Source organism: Callithrix jacchus, chromosome 7, assembly GCF_049354715.1.
Source record: "Callithrix jacchus isolate 240 chromosome 7, calJac240_pri, whole genome shotgun sequence".
In the NCBI taxonomy this organism is placed as follows: Eukaryota; Metazoa; Chordata; class Mammalia; order Primates; family Cebidae; genus Callithrix; species Callithrix jacchus.
Window position 1 is genome coordinate 42,004,424 of NC_133508.1, and position 26,032 is coordinate 42,030,455.

At 52.1% G+C, this 26,032-nt stretch overlaps 1 long non-coding RNA gene across 1 annotated transcript; it reads right to left on the bottom strand.

Annotated features, from left to right (window-relative positions):
• Positions 1 to 20,091: 20,091 nt before the first annotated feature.
• Positions 20,092 to 25,513, bottom strand: LOC103794227 (uncharacterized). Its single transcript, XR_013520436.1, has 5 exons — positions 25,120 to 25,513; positions 24,714 to 24,840; positions 24,532 to 24,626; positions 23,063 to 24,149; positions 20,092 to 21,686 (listed from the first exon to the last, which is right to left on the bottom strand). It is a non-coding gene; the product is annotated as an uncharacterized LOC103794227 (long non-coding RNA).
• Positions 25,514 to 26,032: the final 519 nt, after the last annotated feature.

The window sequence follows — 26,032 nt, forward strand, 5'->3', positions numbered from 1 at the left end:
AGGATGAAAATGAATAAATAGCTTCTTCATTCCCAAATCATCAAGGTAGCTGCTCCCCTCCTGCATCTTCTTCCTAAACAAGTGGACAAAGACTCAGTGTCCTCTGTGGGGTATTTTATGTGGGTCAACGGACATTTATCTGCAACCAGTTCTTATGAACATCAAAGTGGGTGGGTGCTGTAGTTTCAAGGTGTCCCTCAAAATTCCTGTGTTTGAAACTTGATCCTTAATGCAATAGCATTGAGAGGTGGGACCTTTAAGAGATGATTAGGCCATGAAGCCTCTACCTTCATGAATGTATGATTGCCCTTATTTTGAGAGGGCATTAGAGTGCATTAGAGAGTGGGTTAGTTACCCTGAGAATGGGTTAGTTATCATGGGAGTGGGTTAGTTACCCTGGGAGTGGGTTAGTTACCATGGGAGTGGGTTAGTAGCCACAAGAGTAGGTTAGTTATAAGAGTGGATTAGTTATCATGGGAGTGGGCTAGTTATCATCGGAGTGAGTTAGATATAGAGAGTGGGTTAGTTATCATGGGTGTGAGTTAGATATCATGGGAGTAGTTATAAGAGTATCATGGGAGTTAGTTTTAAGAGTAGGTTAGTTATCATTGGAGTCGGTTAGTTATGGGAGTAAGTTAGTTATCACGGGAGTGGTGTAGTTATCACGAGAGTGGGTTACTTATCACGGGAGTGTGTTAGTTATCACGGGAATGGGTTAGTTATTACGGGAGTGGTTAGTTATCACAGGAGTGGGTTAGTTATCATGGGAGTGGGTTAGTTATCACAGGAGTGGGTTAGTTATCACAGGAGTGGTTAGTTATCATGGGAATGAACTCCTGATGGAAGGATGAGCTAGACTTCCCTCTCTCCTCTCCCTCTCTTGCTCTCCTACCTTCCTCCATGGGACAGCACAGCAGGAGGGCCCTAATCAGATGGGGCACATTGGACTTTTCAGCCTCAAGAACTGCAAGAAATAAATCTCTGTTCTTTATAAATACCCAGTCTCAGGGATTCTGTTACAGCAGTGCAACATGGATGAAGCTGTGGGAGAGGATAGCTTACTCCGGTTGAAGGGTTCCTTGGAGCATGGGCCGTGCAGGGGTGTGTGGCTGCCCCGGCTCCTGCGATGCTTGTGCAGTGTGTTCTGGTTGGGTAGCTGCTGTGCGCTGTCTTCTCAGCTTGGGGCTAATCACAGTTTGGATTCAAGGCTTTCTTTCTGCCTGCTCACCTTTAACATTTAGTTCGTTTGCTGCTTGGATTTTGGGTCCCAGGTACCTAAATAATTTGTATATGTGCTGCCAAAGGCAGCGCAACGACCTGAATAATTTGGACTCCAGGAAGTCCCCAGCAACTCTTATTGCGGTTATTGCTGTGGTTATAAGCAGACCCCGGCTACTGAATGAACAGTGCCCTAGCCGGCGTCTCAAAGTTCAAGGTACGTGTCCAGCAAAGCAGGCTGCAGTTGAGGGCTGCTGTGACACCCCTGTGGGTCTGGTGGTAGCTGAGAAGAGGTTATGGGGGAGACAGGATTCTATCTTGCAGAAACCCAGAACCAGAGGAGCCCCAGCTCCCAGAGACCCCTCCCTCTCCTCCGCCTGACTTCCTTGCCTCCTTGCCTGGGCCCGAGCTTCCTCTTCCATCCCCTCCCTTGCAGGGGTCTGCTCCCACTTCCTCCAGAAGATCTGCCTGCATCTGCCAGGCCTGGGTGGGGTCTGCCCTTTGACCTCTCCCATGTTACTGTGGACCCTGGCTCCTCTGCCCAGGCCCTGTGACCTGCCATAACCTGCTTCCTCCTGTTCCTCTCATTATTACCTGCCTGCCGGCCCTTCCACACCTTTCTCTGCCTCACTATTCCCACTGGCTGCACACCCTGCTGCCCCCTTCCACCAGCACTTCCCGGAGCTCTTGATCAGGATCTCCTGGGCCCTGCCTGACCCGTGACTCAGGCTCTGGGGCTGGCCCAGGACCAGCTCCCCTGACCCTGCTCATTCCCGCCCTGTTCCCTGAGTCCCAGGGAGCTGTTTCTGGTTCTGACTTCCAAGCCGCACCTCCACCTTTGTCCTAAGCTAGAATCAGGGAACATTCCCAGAATCTTGGATGGCCCTGCTCCCCTTGCCCTGGAGAACTGTCGGGTGAATAGTGGGACTGCCTTGTTTTCCATATTGAGCCTTCCCTCTCATCACGGAGCTCTCAGAATTTTCTGGACTCTCTGAGAGTCCCAGAAGAACTGACTCTGGACAGTGATGCCGGGTGTGGGAGTTCTGCCCGAAAGAAGCTCTGCAGAGAGATACGAAACCAAACTACTGGTTTGAATAATAAAATAACAGCCAGAGGAAACCAACTGCTGTTGAAACGCCGGTGAATATGTACATCGGCAAGTTTAGCTGAGAAATGACCTCTTCTCCCCATTCGAGATGGCATGAGCCCTGAAGGAGACACTGAATCCAGTTCCTCTTCACCTTGCAGGAGCCCCTGGGGAAGCAAAGCGTTTTTCTTCCCAGTTTCCTACCCTGTGACCTGTCACTCAGTTTCCCAGCCTGGGCTTCTCAGCATATTCAGCTGATACAGCTGTGCAGGACCTCAGACGGGAATGTCAGGAGCCCACCAGGAGCTCCAGGACCTGTTCCAGAAGGTTCTGCCTGGGGCCTTCCTGCTCCCACCGGAGTCTCTGCTATGCTGAAGCACCAAGGGTTGAGCTGCTGCTGCCTGAAGCAACCGCTGTGCTAAGCCTGTGGAAATGAGGGAAGACCCTGCCCCATGAGGACAGCAGAGGCCGATTCTTCGGAGCTTGCTGTAATGAGGGAGGCAGCTGCCATCCTTGCCTCCACAGAGCCTCAAAGGCAGGCATGGGAGTGGGAGGCTTCAGGGTGCGGAGGGGGAGGCTCCGGGTGAGCACTGACAGAGGCTGCTGCTTTGGAGGCCGATGACCAGAAACAGGCATCCTGTGGGGTTGGGGAGGGAGCCTGTTTGGAGTTGGAATAGGAATGGAAGTGGGGACAAAAATTAGGGTAGCGATCAGTTGCTGATCAAGGTCTGGCCACTCGGGGCTGGCTGGGCTGTTCTAGGGATGATGGTCTGACTTCCGTAAGTCTGACTCATGGCAGCAGGCTGGCTCCTGGGCTGGGTCTGTAGGGAAGGGGTGGTGTCCTGGGCTGGGTCTGTAGGGGAGGGGTGGTGTCCTGGGCTGGGTCTGTAGGGGAGGGGTGGTGTCCTGGGCTGGGTCTGTAGGGGAGAGGTGGTGTCCTGGGCTGGGTCTGTAGGGGAGGGGTGGTGTACTGGGCTGGGTCTGTAGGGGAGAGGTAGGGTCTTGGGCTGGGTCTGTAGGGGAGGGGTAGTGTCCTGGGCTGGTGGGTCCAAGCTCTCTTTCCATATATAGTTTGCCCACTGTCTGTTTGTATATTCAGCCTCTGGTTTCTGAACCCCTGAGCCCGAGTTTTACCCACTGCTGGAGAGGGCAGAGGGTGTCAGTGCTCTGCAGACTTCAACACCTGCACATCTGGCCCCCTAGGCTGTCCCTGACTGACAGCCCAGCCCGAGACTTCCACTCTCAGACGTGGGCACCATGCACAGAGTGGACGCCTTGACCTCAACCTCTCTCCTGCAAAGGCTGGCAAACCGTACACTCTGGTGCCCCAAGAATTCAGCAGATGCGTCCTTCTCCCATTCACGAGGCTCCACTGAGACTCACAGGAAGGAAACAAACGGTGGAAATCAAGACGCTGAAGCCACTCCTGGGAGCTGGAGGGTAGGACCTGACCCCACCTGACAGGGTGGGTCACCTCCTTATCGAATCTGTGGTTCATACAGGAAGGGCAGGTGGCACTTTCCTCCCCATTTTTCCTCTCTCTGCCTCCCTTTCCCTCAATTTCTCTGTGTTCCTTGGCCAGGGTGCAGCTTTAGCCCAAAGTGTCCACTTAATTTCCTTTCCACCACCCACTCCCCCAGGCCTGGCTGCTATCCTCTTGGCTCAAATCTGGTTTGGGGGCTGGTTTCAAGCTCAGAAAAACACTGTTCGGAGGTGGACAGTGCATCAGGTTGCCCTGGACCCATGTAGTGACTCACCGGGCACCCTTTACACCCGCCTCTGGGGCTGACTATGCAGCCCCCTGCAGGCTTTTCAGGAAATAATTCTGTCGTTCAAAGGAATGGATGCATGAATGGAAGACCAAGGCCAAAGGCCACAAGAGAGACAGAGGGACAAGGAGGGCATGGACAGGGAGGCACGGGTGAGCCCAGGGCCACTTCTCCCCTGGGTCTCCCTACTGGGAAGGCAGGCTGAGCCTGACACCCCTGCAGGTGGGCAGGTGAGGCTGGGTGGCACCTCTTTTTCCCTTTGCATGTGTAGGAGTCCCTTTCAATCCACAACGCCTTGGTTTGGCATATGGCTTTTATGGCTTTTTTTTTTTTTTTTCCTTAAGATGCCCTGGCATCCACCAAACTCCACATTACGCTTCCTCACTGCCACGCCCATTTGAGAGATTCAGCAGATTCCATTCCCTGAAGCAGAAGCAGGTTTGTATTTGGAGGAACTCTCCATGTTGGTGCCTTGACGGCACTGATGCTCACATTCATCCTGAAATGTAACTTTCTCTCAGGACTCCCCCAGAGGGCTCCCATGGGCTCCTTCCACCCTGGGATACGGAAATCAGACAGGTCAACAATTAATGCAGTCAGAAAAGAGCAATGTCAAGGAAGCCAGGCCTTAGGGGAGGTGAGAATGGGAACAGAGCCCACAGGCCCAGCCCACTCAGGCTGGTGGAGAAGGCTCAGCCCCACACCGTGGCGCATCAAGAACGAAGCGGCCACAGCCTTCGCTCACCAGATGCAGGATGGCGGGTTCCCTCGGGCCACACGCAGGACCAGTTTCCAGCGTTAACCTGATGGCCACTTCCTTCCACTTCCCTTGAGAGGCTGCAGAAGCGAAGACTGTTGCTTGCTTTACTTTCTGGCTCTGTACCTGGGCCCTCAAGCTGCACGGGGCCTTGGCAGCCCCGCCTGCCACCTCAGGTTTGGGAAGAACGCTGGATCTGAGCCCCGCCGCCCAAGCCCACAGCAAGGCCAGTCTCCCCAGTGTAGGTCAAAGTCCATCCACATCATGGAATGGGTGGGAGGGAGTCTGTTTGTGGGCAACGAGGTTTGGGCTGGGAGATACAGGGAAGACAAGACAGGGAAAGAGGCCCATAGGATGCCATGGCCCATCTCGGGACAGTGCTGTTCCCTGTCATAGATAGGGCCCCTCCGAGTGCTGCACAGCTCCCTCAGTGGAGGAGCCCTCAGGGTCTCCGTTCCTCAGCTCCCGAGATGCTGGAGCTGGGAGACAGGGCAGGGGCCCCCGTGTTCTTTCTGAGCCAGGGACAGGAGGATGCAGGCACCGTGCAATGGCCCAGGAGGCTCCAAGGGCTGTCCTGCCTGCCACGCTTCCCACCTAGCCTTGCACCTGGTAAGGCCTGGGGGCAGGATGTCCCCCATGCCATGGCCCCCAGCCACTTCAGTGGGGTTTGATCCTGGGCTGAGTCCTCCCTGGCTACCTTAAGAGTCGTGGGCAGCCCAGTTCCTGGGCTCCACTCCTGTTGAGGCTCACAACTGCCACTACATGGTTTCCCCAAAGACTCAAGCTACCTCTTTTCTAGGTTTATGTTTAGGGGAAGGAATCTCTCATTCCAGGGAGAATCTCCCAATCCAGGCTCTGGGCAGAGGATGGGACCCCAGAGCAGTGGGCAGCTCAATGTCCCCTTTGGAGAAAGCTGTCTCAGAGAAGAGGGCTGCTGGCAGCCTGGGAGTTGGGAAGTTTGGAGGAGACTCACATCTGCTGGGGGCCCCACCCCCACCCAACCTGATCTCCATCTTCGAGGCTAGGCCTCACCCTCCTTATCCAGGAAGTCTTCATCCATCAGTGGCCCCCTCCGCTCCCAGTTCCCTCCTGACCTCAGGCCTGACCCAGGGATTACTCTTCAGGTCAGGGTGGCCGGCAGAATAAAAGACCACTAATCCCTGGACCCTGTAAAGATGTCACTTACATGGCAAAAGAGATTCGCAGATGAGATTAAATTAAGGGTTTGAGACGGGGGATTGTCCTGTTCTAGTTGGCCAGCCCAGTGGCATGAGGAGTGCTTCTAAGAGGGAGGCAGGAGGGATGGAGTCAGGAAAAGGAGCAGGGACAATGGAGCAGAGGGTGGACCGATGCACCCTGGAGATGGAGGAGGGGCTGCCGGCCACAGAACGGGGCAGTCTGGAGGAAATGGTGAAGGTGAGGCACAGACACCCTGGAGCTCCAGACAGGATGGCAGCCCTGCGACCCCTTGGTTTTATTCTTGCATAACACATTTCACACTCCCAGAGCTGTAAGAGAATACATTTGTGGTGTTTTAAGCCACTAATTTTGCAGTCATTGGTGACAGTAGCCACAGGAAGGGAATATGGCCAGGATCAGAAATTCTAGAGGAAGCTGAGCTTCCTGCTGCTGCACAACTGTGTCTTCTGCCTGAGCTCTGATTCTAGGCTCTGGCTAAGGTGTGCGACGGGGATGCTGCCGCTGTGTCCCTGCTGCACCCAGTGACCTGTGAGAGAAGCTTCCTCCAGAGGAAGCAGACTTTAGCAGCATCTGGTTTACCCTGGAGCCTCTAGGTCCCCTCTTGGGGTACAATAGGCACCTTGCCACCCTCCTGGTAGCACCACAGTCCTGCCCTTTGCATTTCCACCTTGGCTGCCCATCATGAGATGGGATTTCTTGACCATTGCTCCTCTGATTTTCCCAAAACATTATTGAGATGTTCCAGTGCTCCAAGCCGAAGTCACCGCAAATATCCTTTCCCCTCCCCCTGTCACTTTTCCAACTCACTCTGGTTCCTGAGGACTTGGTGCCATTGGGCCCAGGGAGAATGAAGCAGCTGAGGAGCTCCTTAAACAAGCATAGGGAAAGGCAACCACAGCCTCCTTAGCTGAAGGCGGGGTCAGACAGAACACAGCATGAGAGCCTGCGTGTGTGTGTGTGCGTGTGTGTGTGTGTGTGTGTGTGTGTACTCAGGCACTTGAATGCTGACATGTGTAAATACATGTGCACGTGAGAGTGTGTGTGCATGCATGTATGCATGTGTGCGTGTATGGCTGGAGTTTTCACCAGGAAATGATGGGAAAGCTTCTCTCCTTGGTTTCTGGTCTCCTCCAGTCACAGATCTAGCTCTCAGGTGGAATTCTGCCCTGGATGTGGCAAACTCCTGGGCCTATCATCTGGGCCGGCCTTCTTTTGTCTGTGGCATGGGGTGAAAGCTGTCATCGTCACTCTATTCCACAGAGTCCTTATCCCCAGCTACACAGTCGGTAGGGTCAGATACTTAATGTGATTATTCTGAAACACCGAGTCGGTGACTTATCTTATGCAAACCTCTGCTACCCACAGGTTACTGGAAAAACAAGCAAAATCCATCTCTTGCTCTATATTAGACTTAAGATGCATTGGTGCTGTTTTCACAGTTCATGGTTCAGGGAAATTTATATTTTATTCCTTTCAGAGAATATAAAGGTATTCTAAGAGGGAGTAGGGCTAAGAGAGATGTGGGTATAATTTAAACATTTAAAACTGTAACTTAAAGACTTTAAATACTTTGGGCTTATGACATCTAACTGCTGACTCACAGGTCAGTGAATGGGGTTGGACAGGAAGGCTGGGAGCGAGGTAGCAGAATTCACCAACAGAAGGGCCCGCTAGCAAGCGGGCATATCACACTTCACAAATAAATGACCGTATGAGCCACTTCTCAAGCGCTTGCGGTTACACAAGAGGCACCATCCACTCAGGATTTGGTATCAACAATATAATCACCCTCATCTTCTGTGTAGGCATTTCCTACATAAAATCAACCTCTTTCTACTGAACGTGGTTACTGGTTTTGTCATCTTTTCTGTGTAACTCACTGTGTGGAGAGAGAAGCATTGGCAGTCAGGCTGTCCTTGGAACTGAGTTTACTTGGCGTGAGCCACCTCAAAGGAGGAGACGTCTCCTCTCTGGATGCCAGGAGGAGACTTCAGCTTAGCACTCTGGCCTCTTCCCTTGGGCACGAGAAGATGGGGCCTGTTGGTCTGCACGACGAGGAGAAGGTGTGCAGGGCTGACCGATGAAGTGGCTTCCGAGGTCTGAATCCCAGTCAGACCCTTGCTAGGTAGGCCGTGAATCCAGTCAGAACATCTCCAGGTAGGCAGCCTTGAGCAAACATAAGCCCCAGTGCTCTCGTTTGCAATAACTGTCCCTATGTCATAGGATTGCTGTTGGGATAAAATGAATGGATACAGACAAAGCACTGAAAACAGCATGAACACTTAGTAAATTCCCCACAAATGTTGGCTTGCTATTGGCATTACATCGTCACCATGATCATCATCACCACCGCCATCACCATTATCACCAACACTGTCCCTACTTTTATCTCTGGGATCATCATCATTACCACCATCACCACCATCATTACCATCATCATTATAATCACCACCACCATCATCATTATCATTACCATCATCACCACCACCATCATCACTGTCATCACCACCATCCTTACCATCATCACTGTGATCACTATCATCACCAATACCATCATTACCATCATCACTATCATTACCATCTCCATCATCACCATCAACACCACCACCACCACCATCATCATCATCACCATCACCACCATCATTACCATCATCACTGTAATCACCATCATCACCATCAACACCATCATCATCACCACCATCATTACCATCATCACCATCATTATCATCATTACCATCATCACCATCACCATGAACACCATCGTCATCATCACCATCACCATCACCATCATCATTACCATCAACACAATCACCACCACCACTACCACCACCATCATCATTATCATCACCACTATCACCACCATGACTCTCATGGTGCATTCCTTGGCTCAGTAGTAGGCACAGAGAGGTTTAAGGAGTTATGACTAACAGAAATGGGTCACGCTGGAAATAATAAAGGAAGTATTAGTGCTCTTATTGGGTGCTATTACCATTGCTATTTTACAGATAGGAAAGAAGCTGAGGTAGAGAGAGACTGTGAAACCCGCCCAGCGTCATACAGAGGAGTCGGAATTTAAACTGGGACATGTCGATTGAGCTCTTAGCCCTGGAAAAGCTTAAATCCTGGAAGGAGGATGGCTTTGTAGGGTGACTACAGAGTGCTCAAACACTAGTGAGATGCTGAGAATAAGTGACTTGAAGTCATTATTTCAGCACTGAAAGTCTATGATTTTATGAACACTATGAAATCGTAAGTCTATGATTTTATTCAGGGAAATGAAATAGAGTGAGTTGAGTCTCCATATTTTCAATATTTTGAAACAAAGCCTGGGATGCTCTAGGGGAGAGATTGGACTACTAAAAAATAGGAAATAAGATTTAATTTTCAACATTGACATGCTGTCTGCAGCTGGGCCAAGGCCCCACCCACCTCAGCGGCCCCTAGAGCTATTCCCAGAGTGCACAGATGACTGACTGCCCGCAGTCACATTTCTAATGCCTGTCTAACTGTTTCTCATTTGATTCTTCTCATTTTGGAGTGTTGGGAGATATGACGAGCCAAAGCTCCCTTTAGGGCAGCAAACCCCAGGAAAAAGATAAAGCAATTCTCAGCCTGGATTCAGGATGAATCCTGTCCCCCTCATTATAAAAGACCTATTATGTCCCTTTATCTCCAAGTGAGCAGCATTATTTCAATTTAACAGTGTGTGAGAAATGTACCACAATATAATACGAGGTCCAAGGATGCACGATTTAATGTCAGAATGACAGATGCTTCAATTAGGCAGACGGGACTATTTCTTCCCAAAATAGATAAAGATGAAATTTTTATAAGATGTGCTGTTTGTGTTTATGGCACAGTACTGTTACAAGCTTTCATTACAAAATAAATTAAAATAAAAACTTATTTCAGTGGAAACCAACCATCTTGCTAGTAATTTTGCAACTCAGAGCCACTGTTTATCAAAGCCCTTGGTCCTCTCATCTGGGAGAAGTCTTCATAGACCCGAGACATCATCAGGTAACAAATCTCACTCTGACACTCAGAAATCCTTTTCCAAGAGAGACAGAAAGGCATGTTTTGAAGTTACTGTTTAGTTAAAGCTTGTGGATATATTTCTGACGTGAACTTTTCTGCTTGATCTCAAGTCACTGGACGCAGGATACCCAATGGGTGACTGCAAGCCTGGGTGGGGCTCACTGGTTGAGGCTCTGCTGCTTGTCTGTCTCACCCTCAGCAGGTGCAATTGCTGCAGCTCCATTCGCCACCAGGCCTGGACCCTGGAGCCTCTTGGCCATTTGAGTCCGTAGCTTAAAGGTTACAATGTTTCTTTAGCGTCCTCTCAGCCACTGTGGAGGATTTTCTTAATCAATCCTGATCACTATGAAAGAGACATTGTTACCACTGACAGCCGGGCATTCAGTTTCTAAAGCTTTATTTCCAGTCACTCCTCTGCTTTCCATTTTGGGGTTTTACATTCTCCAAACGCCATGAGAACACATTTTTTATAAGTGGAAAATGCATCAGCTCTGTAAAAACATTTTGAGTTACATAACCAAATGTCTGGCTCCAGGAAAATGATGGGCTGAGGTAGCATGGCATGTCCCCAACTAAAAAGCACAGGAATAACAGGTGCACCATAACCCTTCAACAGACACACAGATACACAGAGTATATGAATGCATGCCTGCGCGTGCACACGCGCACGCGCGCGCACACACACACACACACACACACACACGGAATGGACCTGGGTTAGAAATTAACAAGGAACATGAAAGGCTTGAGCTGTAGGTGCCTTAAGTGGAGTGGTGGGAGTGGATGAGAGAGCCTGGAAGCTGGTTTCTGGGTTGTGAGGTTCATTAAGGGACTGGTATGAGGTCTTGGGTCCTGCTGAGGTGGGTGGTACAGGGTGACTGAAAAATGGAAACTCCAGTTTCCCCTATGAATTTTAAGATAAATGTATACTGCCAACATGGTTCTTCATTTAAAAAAAATGACAGACTGAGCATGGTGGCTCATGCCTCTAATCCCAGCACTTTGGGACACTGAGGTGGGCGGATCACAAGGTCAGGAGTTTGACACCAGCCTGGCCAACATGGTGAAACCCTGTCTCTACTAAAAGTCCAAAAATTAGCTGGATGTGGTGGCACGTGCCTGTAACCTTAGCTACTCAGGAGGCTGAGGCAGGAGAATCACTTGAACCCAGGAAGCGGAGGTTGTAGTGAGCCAAGACTTCGAGATCGCACCACCGCGCTCCAACCTGGGCGACAGAGCCAGACTCTGTCTTAAAATGCAAACGAATCTACCACAGAAATGGTATATTCCACGAGAATCTTACAAGCCCTGAATTCTAAAAGTTTCTTCTATAATTTGTCTTTGTTTTAGTTTTAGTGTATCTTCTTCTGTCATTCTGTCATTACACGGGGGTATCAGCCGCCTGGGCCAGTTTCTTAGCTTGGGATTTACTGGATTCCCCCAACACCAGCATAAACTCAGCTTCCAGTGAGCGCAGAGGCCATCTCTGATTTCTACCCTGGGTCTCTGTGTCCAGCAGAGTGCCTGATGCCTGGCACCTGTCCCTGGCATTTGGTGCCAGCTGCTGAGTGAGGATGTGGAGGAATCACCGTGGTTCCCAGTGTGTGCCCCTCAGTTTCACTTCTGGGACACCATCCCCCAGTTTAAACAGAAACTCGGGTTTAATGAATTAAAACAACTTGAGGAGAGATGTGGTGCAGAACACCTTTTATCCAGTTAAAAAATTTTAAAAGATGAACGGCTGTTAAATGACAGTTTTCCCTCCCTGCAGTGAGCCTGTCCCTTTCTCCTCCGTGAATAGGCTGTGTCCTGACGTGGAGGGCGGGGCTGATGCTTTTAAACAAAGGACTTTTAATAAGGCAGATTCATCATTCCAGGGGCTTCTGTTCCAACTGTCAGGCCCACTGTCGAGAGAGGGAGAGGTGGTGTGGGGTTTCTAAAGCGCTGGTTTCACAGGAGATACAAAGAGATCATTAGAACCATGGGTAAGAGATAATAGAGCCAGACACCGGGAGGAGCAGTGAGAGGTGGGTGGATTTAGCCTCAAAGTCACCAGGCCGTGGAGGGAGAACAGAAGCCTCGGGTCCCAATCTGCCCCCGTCTTGCTGCCTGCACCTCCCTTAGCTGGATCTCCAGCCAAGGACGACGGGGTGGGCAGGAGCCACTGTGGAATCTCTACCCTCACCCCATTATTTTCCCTAAAAAGTGGTTTATTTGGCGGGGTGCGGTGGCTCACACCAGGAATCCCAGCATTTTGGGAGGCTGAGGCAGGAGAATCGCTGGAACCCGGGAGGCGGAGATTGTAGTGAGCAGAGATCATGCTACTGTACTCCAGCCTGGTGACTGAGCAAGACTCCGTCTCAAAAAAGTGTTTGATTTACTGGGTAGCCTCCCCCTTTCCCTCTGCTTGATGTTAGGCGTCAGACATAGTGCCATGTTCCTCATTCAACATAAACCTCTCCCGTGTAGAGAAGAAGAAGACACAGGTGCCCATAGAGGTCCAGCACCTGCCCCAGGCCTCACAGCTGCCACACGGGGGGTGGGACTGGGGCTGGCTCCAGGCCGCGAGAGGACAGTCACTGCTCAGGGCCGTGAAATGTACATTAAGGTCCCTTGTCTTGCCCGCCTTATTTTCTATGCCCAAGGAGTTGCTTGGCTGGGTACCAACTCCAAATGGAGGCTGGGGCATTCCAGAGGGAGAGAGAAGTGGAAGCCCATCTGGAGGGTGGCAAGTTCGCCCTCCTCAGCAGGAGACAGCGTCTGTGCTTAGCTATCATCTACCGGCAGAGTGGGTGTTTCATGGCAGAACATGCTCTGAGACCCAGCTGGGCATGGTGGGGGCGGCTCTGCCCTCTGCCCTGGTACTGCCCTGTCACCCATGAAAGAATCCCAGCCTTGATCTGGGACAGTTCTGTAGCATCCACCAAGGTGTCAGATAGAGCCCCAAACCATCTTGCTTTATCCGGTACTGAGGGGGTTTCTGGGATGCAGAAATTTTTGTGTTAAAACTGGGAAAATGGAGCTGGGCACAGTGGCTCACACCTGTAATCCCACTATGGGAGGCCTAGGTGGCTGGATCTCTGGAGGTCAAGAGTTTAAGACCACCGTGGCCAACATAGTGAAACCCATCTCCACTAAAAATACAAAAAATTAGCTGGGCCTGGTGGGAGGTGCCTGTAATCCCAGCTACTCTGAGGTTGAGGCAGGAGAATCTCTTGAACCTGGGAAGCTAGAAGAATGCCTAGGAGTGATGGCTTCTGTCTATAATTCTAGCATTCTGGGAGGCTGAGGTAGGAGGATTGCTTGAGCTTAGGAGTTTGGAACCAGCCTGGGCAACTAGTGGATACCGTCTCTAATAAAATTTTAAAAATTAGCCACGCATTGTGGTGTGCACCTGTGGTCCCAGCTACTCAGGAGACTGAGATGGAAGGACTGCTTGAGCCCAGGAGGTCAGGGCTGCAGTGAACCATGATTGTGCCAGTATATTCTCTAGGTGACAGAGCAAGACCCTGTCTCAATCAATCAGTCAATCAATAAAACTGGGTGAATCAGCCGGGCGTGGTGGTCCCAGCACTTTGGGAGGATCATGAGGTCAGGAGATCGAGATCATCCTGGCCATGGTGAAACCCCATCTCTACTAAAATACAAAAAATTAGCTGGGTGTGGTGGCGGGCACTTGTAGTCCCAGCTACTCAGGAGGCTGAGGCAGGGGAATCCCTTGAGTCTGGGAGATGGAGGTTGCAGTGAGCCCAGATTGTGCCACTGCACTCCAGCCTGGCACAGAGCAAGACTCCGTCTCAAAACAAAAAACAAAACAAAGCAAAGCTGGGAGACTCCTGGGCACGTTGGGATGAGCTGGTCATGGTGGTGGTGACTGCAGAGGGCCAGGGGTGCTGCGCTCAGCGGGAGCGCCCTCAATGGATGAGGAGGAGTGTTTGCCTGAGGAAGAGTGATACTAGCGTTTGTGGCCGATTTGACCTTATGTGACCCGTATGAAGCTGACAGCCTTGTCCCTCCCACCTTAAAGCTGACTTTGCACTCAAAGACATATCACAACACCCTGAAGCTTGAAAGGGTACATCCCCCCTGTAGTGCCTGAAACTCTGCTTACCAACGGCTTCTCTCCCTCCCTCATTTCCCGCGCACCCCGAGGCTGCTCACAAGCATCTCCACCCTGCGGGCTCTCTTCCTGGCTGCACAGAACTCTCTAGTAATGGTTATCGACTTGACTTGAACTTAAAAAGACTGAGATGCCTCCAGGAGCAAGGAATCTGAAATCAGATTCACTACACACCTCCTGAGAGAGGATTCCGGACCTGTCCAAGGCCTCTCAGCAACAGAGCGGTGGCATCAGCACTCAGCATCCCAACTTTGCAAGAAAGAAGTCGTCACCTGCCCTGTGTAGCAGCGAAGGCTGAGGGGAGTGAAATGAATAACCCCACTGAGAGTTTGGTAGTGAGTAAAGGCCTAGTCACTGGGGACCAAGCTCGTTCTGCCTGGGTGTGTGCTGGCCTGGGTTTTTGGGTGTGGGAAGAGCATCCGCTGATGCCTTTGCTCCATACCCTCTCCTCCCCTCCTCCCTTTCTTCTCCTTCTCTCCTTCCTCCCCCCTCCCCTCTTCCCTCTCCCCCTCCTCCCCCTCCTTCTCTCCTCCCCTTCCTTCTCTCCTCCCCCTCCTCCCTTTCTTCCCTTCCTCCCCTCCTCCCCCTCCTCCCCTCCTCCCTTTCCTTCCCTCCTCCCCCTCCTTCCTCCTCCCCTCCTCCCTTTCCTCTCCATCCTCCCCATCCTTCCCTTCCTTGCCTCCTCTCCCTCTTCCCTTTCTTCCCCTCCTCCCCCTCCTCCCCTCATTCCCCTGCTGCCAGAGCTCATGGTCCTCGTGAACCTCAACCGTCAGGTGCTGATAGAGCCTCGGCTAGCTCAGCAGGTCCCAAGTTAAACACTCGCTCACAGAATCGACCTCTCCCATGTGGACTTCTGCCAACCACAGACATGGTTTGATGTTTTCTCCTTGAACCATGTTAGGCCCCAATTTTTACATGATGCTGGAGCACAGAGCTGAGGGGTAGGGATGCCACATGCACCAAGGACTTGGTTAGGGACTTGAACCTGGACGGCAGAGGCTGCAGGATAGTGGGAGAGGTTGAGGTGGAGTCCCTGCCACATCTTCACCCCCCCAGGGGTGCTCCTGAGCCTGGTGCCCGGACACCTGTGGCAGAGGGGTGGAGGGCTCTGAAGGTCACACCTGTCACCCTCAGCACCATGGGCAAGCCACAGTCCTGAACCGCTGGCCCAGTGAGCTGACCTGCAGCCTGGTGAGGGGTGGCAGTCGCAGAGCTGACTTTCAGAAGCTGGAACCTTTGTTAGTGCCCCGAGACCCTGGGCACCGGATGGGCCTCCTGAGCCATCTGAGTCCTCACAGGACTGTCCAGAGTGTCTGAAGCTTCTCCGGAACCTGGAATCCCCATGGCCTTCCTACCACCCAGACACCCAGACAAATTACTGAAACTGCAATTTGTCCTGCAAAGACGGTTGTTTAGGCTCGTTTTATTTAGTGATGTTTGCCTATGAATCAGCTCCAACGGTATTCTACTTAATTTCCCTCTTCCAAATAGTATGATGCGAAATGGAAACCAATTACTACAGTTTTGCTTTCTAAGAAATCAGGAAATGTAATCAGGGAGATGCAGTTTGTCTGCTTTTCATGAAATACTGGGTGCCGAGCAAGGGCAGTGGCGGGAGGTGGTCTTGGAGGGATCAGAACACGCGAGTGTGCGCGTGTGCGCAGGTGTGAGTGCAGCCATGCGTGTGCATGTGTCCGAGTGCACCTCTCCAAGCGTGCCTCTCTGTGTCTGAGTGAGATGTGTGCATTTATCCTGAAAGCTGTGCACGGGCCTGAGCCACAAGAAAGCCCAGTCTGCTTCATCAAACCCTGGAATATTGCGAGTTTCACAAAAGGCTGGTGGGATAGACCTTCACTCACAGACATGCAGGGCTGACCCGGGCAAGGAGAGATTTGCTTCTGGGCAATTGACTGCCCGTAAAAGTTGATTGGGCATAATTAGAGGCATTTTATTTCGAATCTCCTTTTCATTGTAAATGATAATTAGGCTCCTGGGGAGAGAGGTGAGTGGTCCAACGTGGAACGGTGGCCAGGGGGCAGCATGATCACCCAGAAAAGCCTGGAGAATTGGGGAGGAGGCTCCCTCCCCAAGGACCACCAGGTCAAAGCTGCCTGAACACCCTCTGCTCCCAGCGTTAGGGCTGGGTGACATCCGGCTGAGTGAGACTGGCTCTTTCCAGGAGATAGTTCCCTCCACGCCCCCAGACTCCTGGCTCTGACTGCTGGTTCCCTGGTCTCTCTCTAGGATGGGCAGGGATAAGACCTGGGTGGGCTTTGGGGATTGTGTTCTGCTGGAATCCCTGCTCTCAGGGCCCCGGGGTTGGGAGGTTGTGGCTGGCCAGCAGTTCTCATCTTCGTCCTCCAGCCTTGGACTCTGACCAGGGAGTGAACTCTGCTTTCTTTCCTTTCCTTGGAAATCTCCTATAACCTACAGAGCAAAGAAGTCTCCTCCTTCCAGGCTGCAGAAATCAGAGCTCAGAAACTGGCCGGGAGGAAGTGACAAGAGGCTAATGGCCTCACTTGGGGGCTCACCGGGGTCCACACCACACCAAGTGGCCAGTGCTTTGGAAGCACAAGGTCTTCTGGGAAAGTCGCTCTTGTCAGTCCCCAGGAGCTTGGGGCAGGTCTTCAACTTTTTTTTTTTTTTTAATCATACTTTAAGCTCTGGGTTACATGTGCAGAACGTGCAGGTTGGTTACATAGGTACACACGATGGTGGTTTGCTGCATCCATCCCCCTGCATTTCTCCTAATGGTATCCCTCCCTAATCCCCTCACCCCCTGCTATCCCTCCCCTAGCCCCCCAGCCCCTAACAGGCCCCGGTGTGTGATGTTCCCCTCCCTGTATCCATGTGTTCTCATTGCTCAACACCCACTTATGAGTGAGAACATGTGGTGTTTGGTTTTCTGCTCTTGGGTCAGTTTGCTGAGAATGATGGTTTCCAATTTCATCCATGACCCTGCAAAGACACGAACTCATCCTTTTTTATGGCTGCATAGTATTCTGTGGTGTATATGTGCCACATTTTCTTTATCCAGTCTATCACTGATGAGCATTTTGTTCCAAGTCTTTGCTATTGTGGACAGTGCCACAATGAACATACCTGTGCATGTGTCTTTATAATAGAATGATTTATAATCCTTTGGGCATATACCCAGCAATGGAATTGCTGGGTCAAATGGTATTTCTAGTTTTAAATCCTTGAGGAATCACCACACTGCATCTTCCACAATGGTTGAACTAATTTACACTCCCACCAACAGTGTAAAAGTGTTCCTATTTCTCCACATCCTCTCCAGCATCTGCTGTCTTCTGATTTTTAATGATCGCCATTCTAACTGGTGTGTGGGGGTATATCTCAATGTGGTTTTGATTTGCATTTCTCTAATGACCAGTGATGAAGGGTTTTTTTCCTATGTTTGTTGGCTGCATAAATGTCTTCTTTTGAAAAGTGTCTGTTCATATCTTTTGCCTACTTTTTGATGGGGTTCTTTGTTTATTTCTTGTAACTCTAAGTTCTTTGTGGATTCTGGATATCAGCCCTTTGTCAGATGGGTAGATTGCAAAATTTTTTTCCCATTCTGTTGGTTGCCGGTTCACTCTAATGATTGTTTCTTTTGCTGTGCAGAAGCTCTTTAGATTAATTAGATCCCATTTGTCTGTTTTGGCTTTTGTTGCCATTGCTTTTGGTGTTTTAGAGCAGAAGATGCATGTCCCAGCTCCACAGGAGAGAGAATGAAATTGCCCTTCCTCCACCTTGTGGTGCTGTCGGCGTCCTCCACGGACTGGATAACACTGACCCACAGTGGCGGGAATGGGCCTTCTGAGTTCAGTCTGCTGACTCGAATGCTTTTGGGAGCACAGTCATGGGCACACCCAGAAGTCACGCTCTACCAGCTACCTAGACATCTGCTAGCCCAGTCACATCAAATTCACCATCACACCATTCATGAGGGCTCCAGCTTCATGACCTATGACCTTAACCTCCCAAAGTCCTCACCTCACTGTCACCACGGGGATTAGCGTTCCAACACGTGGATTTTGGAGGGACACAAAGGTTCAGTTCCTAGGAGTCAACCAGGCACCAGGGTCAGGGGCTCACATTTCCTTTCCCATATGAAAGACGCTAGGATTCTACTTTGACAGCCTTGGCACAGTAGGAAAAAAGGAAAAACAACAGCTCAGCTTTTAAGGAGAAAAAGCTGAATTCAACCATTCTATCTTCGTCACCACTTCGGTTGTCTGTGATTGCTGTACAGCAACATTTTCCAAGATCAGAGTGTTTAATTATTATTTATTTATCTAGAAAGGGTCTCGCTTTGTTGCCCAGGCTGAGGTGCAGTTGCATGATCAAAGCTCACTGCAGCCTCAGCCTCGTGGGCTAAGGGGATCCTCCCGCCTCAGCCTCCCAAGGACGTAGAACTACAGGCACCTCCCACCACACCCAGTTAATTTTTGTATTTTTTGTGCCGAGGCAGGTCTCCAGCCCCTGAGCTGAAGCGGTCTGCTCGCCTCAGCCTCCCAAAGCGCTGGAATTAGAGGCCTGAGCCGCTGCATGCAGCCTAAAGCGTTTATATTTAGAATATTTACCTTCCATGACTCTGGGTCCCAGTCTATTCCTTCAATATTAAACAGCTTCTCGGGCATTTGCTGGAACAAACTGCACACAAATCGCTTTGGACTGTGGACCCTGGAAGCTGCATCTTGGGTGTGCTGCACGGTAGGAAGAATCTGAAAGGGCTTTTTGTGACAGGCACTGGCCCAGTGTGGGAGAGGGTTTGGGGGAAGCTTCCCATGGGTCACATCCAGTGTGATGCGCCAGACATGAGCCCAGGGGTTTTAGCCCTCAGGGCCACAGATCCACTTGAGGTGGCCACCTGCACCCTGGCTTCTGGAGCCAAGAAAGAGCTCAGAGAGCGTTTCCTGACTGACCAGGCCTAATGTGTGCTGTGCCAGTGCAGGAGGCTGCGATGACATGACTGTGCTCACGGGCCCCTCCCTCATGGTGAGCCTGTCCCTGCGGATTCTAGCTGGGAGGTAGGAGGGGTCAGAAGGGACTGCTGGGGGCTGCTCAGGTCCTTGCATGGAGCCCAGAGACCAGGCAGTGTCTCTGGAACCAGGACAATTGATGGGAGTGTCTGATACAAGCAGAGACCCCAGCTACATTTATTCCACAGTGGCCCCAGCCACCCCATTAATGCTAAGAAGGTGCCTGGACCTGCCACTCTTCCTGTTCGTCGGTCTTCCACCTGCTCTTTCCTGCCACCTTCCCACCCTCCACTAAGACTGCTCCTGCTGCACTGTCACCAGGCTGCCACGGGCCCTGGTCAGTCTGCATCTCAGCTAATGACATCTCTCTGCCCTCGTGGCCTCCAAGGCCCATCACTCTTGAGGCTCCCCCCACCTGATGGCTCTGTCTGGGGCTGGCTCCTGCCCTAAGCTCACCTGTGCTGCCCAGGCCTCCAGCCCTCTCTCTCCTCTGCCAACCCTTTCTCCCCAGTGACCTCATTTGGTTCTGTGATTGGCAGAGTCATGGTCCCCAAAGATGTCCCCATCCTATCCCCGGAAGCTGTGAATACGTGACCTTACATGGCCAGGGGGACTTTGCAGATGTGATGACTTAAAGGGTCCTGAGACAGGGAGTGGATTCTGGATGATCTGGGTGGGGCTGATGTCATCAGAGTCCTGGGAAGCACCAGAGGGGGGCAGGTGTAACAATGGCGGCCGGCAGTGGGTACTCATTTTTCCTGCAGGAGAGAAGGGTGACCCTTGTCATGTCTTCTGCAGAGTGGACCTAGGATCTGGGGCTGTTGCTCTCAGCAAAGACTCTATAAAGAGACTTTGGGGCTGGGTGTGGTAGCTCACACCTGTAATCCTGGCATTTTGGGAAGCCAAGGTGGGTGGATCACTGGAGGTCAGGAGTTTGAGACCAGCCTGACCAACATGGTGAAATCCCATCTCTACTAAAAATACAAAGATTAGCTGGGCATGGTGGTGGGCACCTGTAATCCCAGCTACTCGGGAGGCTGAGGCAGGAGACTCACTTGAGTCCAGGAAGTGGAGGTTGCAGTGAGCCGAGATCGAGCCATTGCACTCCAGCCTGGGCAACAGAGTGAGACTCTGTCTGAAAGAAAAACGAAGAGAGAGACTTCAGGGGTCTCTCTCCCCAACCCATCAGGGCCCAGTGGCTGGGGACTGGTGAGGGCTACTGCCCAGGGGCCTTGGCACTGCCCACACACAGGGGAGGTCATAGTGTTAAAAACAAGCACAGGTAGCCATGCCAGAGGGTGGGATGATGGGCAACTGCGGTCACATTCTGAGGTCCGTGGGTTAGGACTCTTCACTTCTCTTTTTTCTCAGGGAGACGCTGTTCAGCCTATGGCATGGCCTGTTTCTTGCAGGTTTCTTAGTGCAGGTCATGTCCCTTCTCATTTTCCTCCATAGCTGGGACCCCTAGATGATGTAGGGCACCCGGGAGGGAGGCGAGAGCCAGGAGGGCAGGGGGGGCCTGGGACCCCCATCCCATAAGGGTGTGCCGGTGGAAATGTCCTTCCCTTCCCCTCTCCAATTAGCAGGGGACAGAGCCTTGGGATGAGATGTTGTCTGGGGTCCATTCTAACTGGGTTCTTCCCAGTCCACTGCATCAGCAGCAACATGAACTGGGGCAGGAATTGTAAGTTTCATTGTGACGTATTGATGATGCAGCTCATACCCTTCCGAAGACAGCAGCTGAGGACCCGCTGTGGCCTCTGCTTCTTTTCTCTCCTGATCGAGGCTGGGACTTTTATCCACCTCTTTCCCAGCAGGGATATTGATCTGAGGCTCTTTCTTTCTCATCCTCCTTCCCCCACCAGCACCCCAACATGGGAGGGGCCGTCTCTGCCTGTTGCATTTAGGGCTTGGTGTCGGTGCAAGAGGAGAATTAAGGGGTTTCAGTTAAGGGGAACTCAAAGGTCCCGCAGTCTGTTTGAAAACTCTCTTGGGGCCGGTCGCGGTGGCTCTCACCTATAATCCCAGCACTTTGCTAGGAGGGGCAGGTGAATGATTTGAGGCCAGGAGTTTGAGACCAGCCTGGGCACCATGGTGAACCCTGTCTCTACTAAAAATACAAAACTTAGCTGGGTGTGCTGGACTCCTGTAGTTTCAGCTACTCGGGAGGCTGAGACAGGAGAATCGCTTGAACCCGGGAGGCGGAGGTTGCAGTGAGCTGAGATCTTGCCAATGTACTCCAGCCTGGGCTACAAACTGTCTCAAAAGATGAAAACTCTCTCAGCTTTGTATGACTTATCAGGCACCTAACTGGAAGTAGTGGAGCTGTGTTTCTAGGAGTTCAGGGTCAGACAGGCTGTACCTGGGAAGGAATTCACTAAGAGGAGGGCTGCTGGTCTGTCTGTAAGAGTGAGGTCACAGGGAGGACCCCTTGTCTTCAGGCTTCGGAGATGCTCTGTGCTGCTTCCTGGCTGGGATACTGCAGGTAGGAAGCCCTGGATGTTCACACCTGGAGATATGAAACACAAACACTTCCCTCCGTGTGCTGCTGAGCACAGTGCTTCTGCAAGATGGACATTAGGGCCTGGATCACACATCCGCAGGGATGAGAAAAGTGAGAGGCAAACTGTCCCCGGCTTTGGTCTGCAGCCGAGGGCAATCAGATTCCCAGATCTCCCCAATCTGTGCCCCACACCCAAGAAGCCACAAGAAAGGCTCAAGGCTCTGGCTCTTTCTATGCCGTCTTGTTCTTACCCTGCCTTCGTTGAAGCTGCTGGACTCACGGGTGAGTCTAAGGGACAAAGGGACTCTCCTCTAACAGCAAACAAACCGCCCTGCCCCCGCACTGATCTCGGAGGACCCACACTTCCGGCAGTGGTTCCCCCGCCAGCTCCCAGCTCTGGCTCCTGAGTGGCCCTGCCTCTCTGGGAGGCTCCCCGAAAACCAGCTAGGGCTGTTTGTTCTGTTCATGCTCTTATCCTTCTGACTTTTGCCCTAGAGAGTCATTTACATCTTATTCAGTGGGTACCTGCACCTATTGGATCCCTCCTTTCTAACCATTTAAAATGTTTCCAAATCGTTGTGTAACTCAGGGAGGGTGCTGGAAGGTTTGCCATTGAGAACTGGACATTAGAGAGAGAAAATGCCCAAGGAAAAGATGAGCGTTTTTTCCCCAACGGAGCTCTGAAACCCTTTGCTTACAACGAGAGGAAACCGTTTGCTCTTCTTACACTCATTGTTTGCCATTTCAAAGCCCCCCCCATGCTGGGACCTTCGATGGCTGGCCCCAAGAGCAAGAGTATCCCCCAAGGAGAGGGAGGAGAGTGGAGGGCAGTGACCGAGGGGTGGGTCCGATCGTGAGAATTTTGATTTTGATTGCAGGAGCAATGCCTGCCACAATAACGGTGGAGCAGGACCAGGGTGGACCCAGGGAGAGCCACGCCAGCACTCAGGCTTCTCAAAGAACGGAGCAAGTCTGCTTCCTGGAGGAGAGATGGCACAGGGCAGGGCCATGGCACAGGACAAGGCCCTGAGGCTTACTGCAGAGGAGTTCTGAGGAGGGACAACCGGCTCCTTGTGTGGAGTGGGCAGTGTGTGCTGACAGGCTGGCATGGGGACCATGACCTTGGGTCCAGCTGGGTTTGAGTTCTGGGGGCGGAGGCCAAAGGTCACATCTACCCTCTGCAGGGCCTTGCTGGTTCCCTCTGGGTCCACACAGAAGCCTCTTAGGGGACTGGAGAGGGGTAGGGGCTGGGGGCAATTGATCTGCAGAGAGTCAGTCCAGGCTCCTATTTCTCACGAGAGAGAGAGAGAGAGAGAGGGAGAGAGAGAGAGAGAGAGAGAGGGATAGTTTGATTGACTTTAAGGAATTGTCCTATGACTCACGCGATCATGAGGTTTGCAAATCTGGAATGTGCCTGGTACGTCAGCAGGCTGGAGACCCAGGGAGGCGTTGCTGTTCCAGGCTCAAGTCTGAAAGCTGCAGGCTGGACGGAGAAGTCCCTTCTCCGCAGGGGAACCCAGTCTTCTCTCTTAAGGTCTTTGTCAAATTGGACGGGGCCCACCTATATTATGGAGGGGTATCTGCTCCACTCAGGTCCACAGATTTCAATGCTCATCCCATCTAAAAAACAGCTGAGCAATGGGCACCATGGCCTAGCAAAGCTGATCCTAAAATCAACCCTAAAATGCAGCCCTCCCAGGGGTGGAACTGGTCAGGTGCTTCCCTCGGAGCAGCCTAGACCTCTGGGGGAGCCTCTGCCAGGGAAAGGGCCCTTGCTGCTGTGCTGTCCTGGGTGCTGGCATCTGGGTCCTGGTCAGGGAGCACCCCAGAGGAAGCAGAGCAAGCCCAGGACCTGGGGGGCACCCCGCCTGCCCTTGGATCTTTGGGCTGCCGGAGCTGAGGTCTGTGCAGGGTTTCTCTTACTTGTCATTGACAAGAAACCGGGACTGGAATTCTGCCCGGAGCTGTCTGGGATGAGGCTGCACATTTCTTTCCATGTCTGCAACACAGAACAACACAACTGGACCAGAGGTGCATATGGGGGTCTTGGGGGGACAAGGGGTTCACCAACCTGAGAGGCCCCTGGGTGCCCGGCTGCTCATATCCCACCCACCACCACCAAACCTTGTGGGGGCAGGGCGTGAGCCATATGGAGGGGATGCTCTCCATGGGTCCCCAGCAGGCACCAGGGTGAGTGACTGACAGTCCACTGTAAGTATATGTGTCAGGGCACACTGCGTAAAAGGGTGGCGAGAACACCCTGCATGCGTGTGTATGTGTGTCAGACACGCTTGAGATGGTGCTTAACCACGGTAGACTTTACCCAGACAGCAGCTTGGCTCATATAACGGCTCTGTCTCCACCTCAAGTCACTCATGCAACTCAAGAGAGTCCAAAGGGCCACGTGGAGGGAAAAGGGCATCTGTGTCAGCACTGCTGCTCGATTCTGGACCAGGGTTTGCCGCCCAGCTGCAAAGAATGGATAAGGCAGACACCAGTGATCCTCAGACCCTGATATCTCTCTCTCTGTCTCTCTCTTTCTGTCTCTGTTTCTCTCTCTCTCTCCCTGCCACTGTGCCCTTGAGCCCTGGAACCTACCTTTCAAACAAGGATCAGGGTCACCCAGGAACATTTACCCAGCAAAATGCAGGGAGAGCAGAGACAGAGGAATACAACTGCGATCCCAAATGCTTGTGGGGTGTGTGGAAGAGGGATGGAGCTGTAAGACGGAAGTAATGCCTTCCCTTCCCCTTCCCCTCCCACCCTCCCCCTCCCCCTCCCCCTCTCCCATCCCCGCCCCCACCACACCCAGCTGGATTTTAAAAGTTTTTTTGTAGAGAAGGAGTCTCACTTTGTTGCCCAGGCTGGTCTCAAACTCCCGGGCTCAAGCAATCCTCCTGCCTCGGCCTCCCAAAGTGCTGGGATTACCGGCATGAGCCACTGTGCCTGGCAATGAATAGCTTTAATGATTTATTCAATGCAACACGAGGATGAACTTCCTACCCCTCAGGATGATTAAACATGAACAGCTACCTTGGGAAGGCTGAGGTCTCTGTGGCTGAATGTCCAAGTTGACAGTGGTCAGGAGCACCACGGCACAGAGGTAGCCCTCGCTTCACATTCCTCCAGCACTGGGGGTGCCATATGGGGGCAGACAGGGCTGGAAGAAAGTCCCAGAGCGGGTGAGTGCTTGGTGCTGCCCCTTTAGGGCTGTCCCCACGTGCCGTCCCTCCACCCAGGCTCCCAGGCATGCTCCCACTACCAGCTCAATTTCCTATTTTCTGATCCATCCTAGAATCCCGATCTTCCATTCCGATAGGATAAAGCCACTCAGATTTGGGCTTTTCATTTGCAGCCACATTTGAAGCAGACACGACGATGCCCAAGGCTGAAAATGCCACTCCTCCCGAAGGTACTGGCAGAGACATGGGCACCTCACCCTATGGAGTGAGATGACTTCCTGGCAGGCCATGAAGATGGTTTGCGGTCCAGGGTCTCCTGTGAGTTTCCCTGAAGAGCAGTGAGACCTGTTCTCTGTCCTCTTGGTTGGGTGGAGAGAGGTTAAACCACAAAGAAAACGCGTCCTACTGAAAACAAACAAACAAAACCCCACAGTAGCCTCTCCTTCGGGGCTGGTGTCTGGAGGTGCCGCAGGTGGACCTGGGAACTGCCGTGTGACTGAGCAGTGCTCCTTCTGTCACTTGACTTGAAGTAAGAGAAACAGAGGACCGTGACTTCTGTTTCCATTTCACAGTTCTTCCCTCAGTGTCTTCAGACAGGCAGAGTGCGCGCATGGGGTGTGGACACGCTCCTGAATTTCTGCAGAGAATGCCAGAATGTGAAAGGCTGTCACGAGTTTCTAAAGGAGAGTAAATGGATTTCGGCTTCCTGGTGGCCCTGGCTCTTCCTGCCCTCTGCGTGAGTGCTTTCGCACTTCTCTGCACGTCTTCTTTCTCTGCTGGTCCCTGTGTTTCTAAGAAGGTTGACCCCAGGGTGGAGCAGCCTTCATCTATCCAATGTGTCTCAGAAATGTCACAAAACCGAGAGGCTCCTGCCACAAATATTTCAACCCAAACCATCTCCCTCCTCCCACTGGTGTCTCCTCTTCCTTGCTTTCTTTGCCCAGGGCTAAAATGTGGAAGCCACGCAGCTACCTGCTGGCCACCTCTACTTGGCATTCCCTAGGAACCTCGGGGTGACCTGGCAGTGCCATGGATTTTTTTTTCTCCTGCACCTGTGCCTCCCCTGGGGCTCTGCAGCTCAGGGACCAGGCCATGGGACAATGGGCTTGATTAAGCTTCACACTGGGGCACCTGGATTCCAGCCTTTCGCTGCCGTGGTGGTCTGTGTCT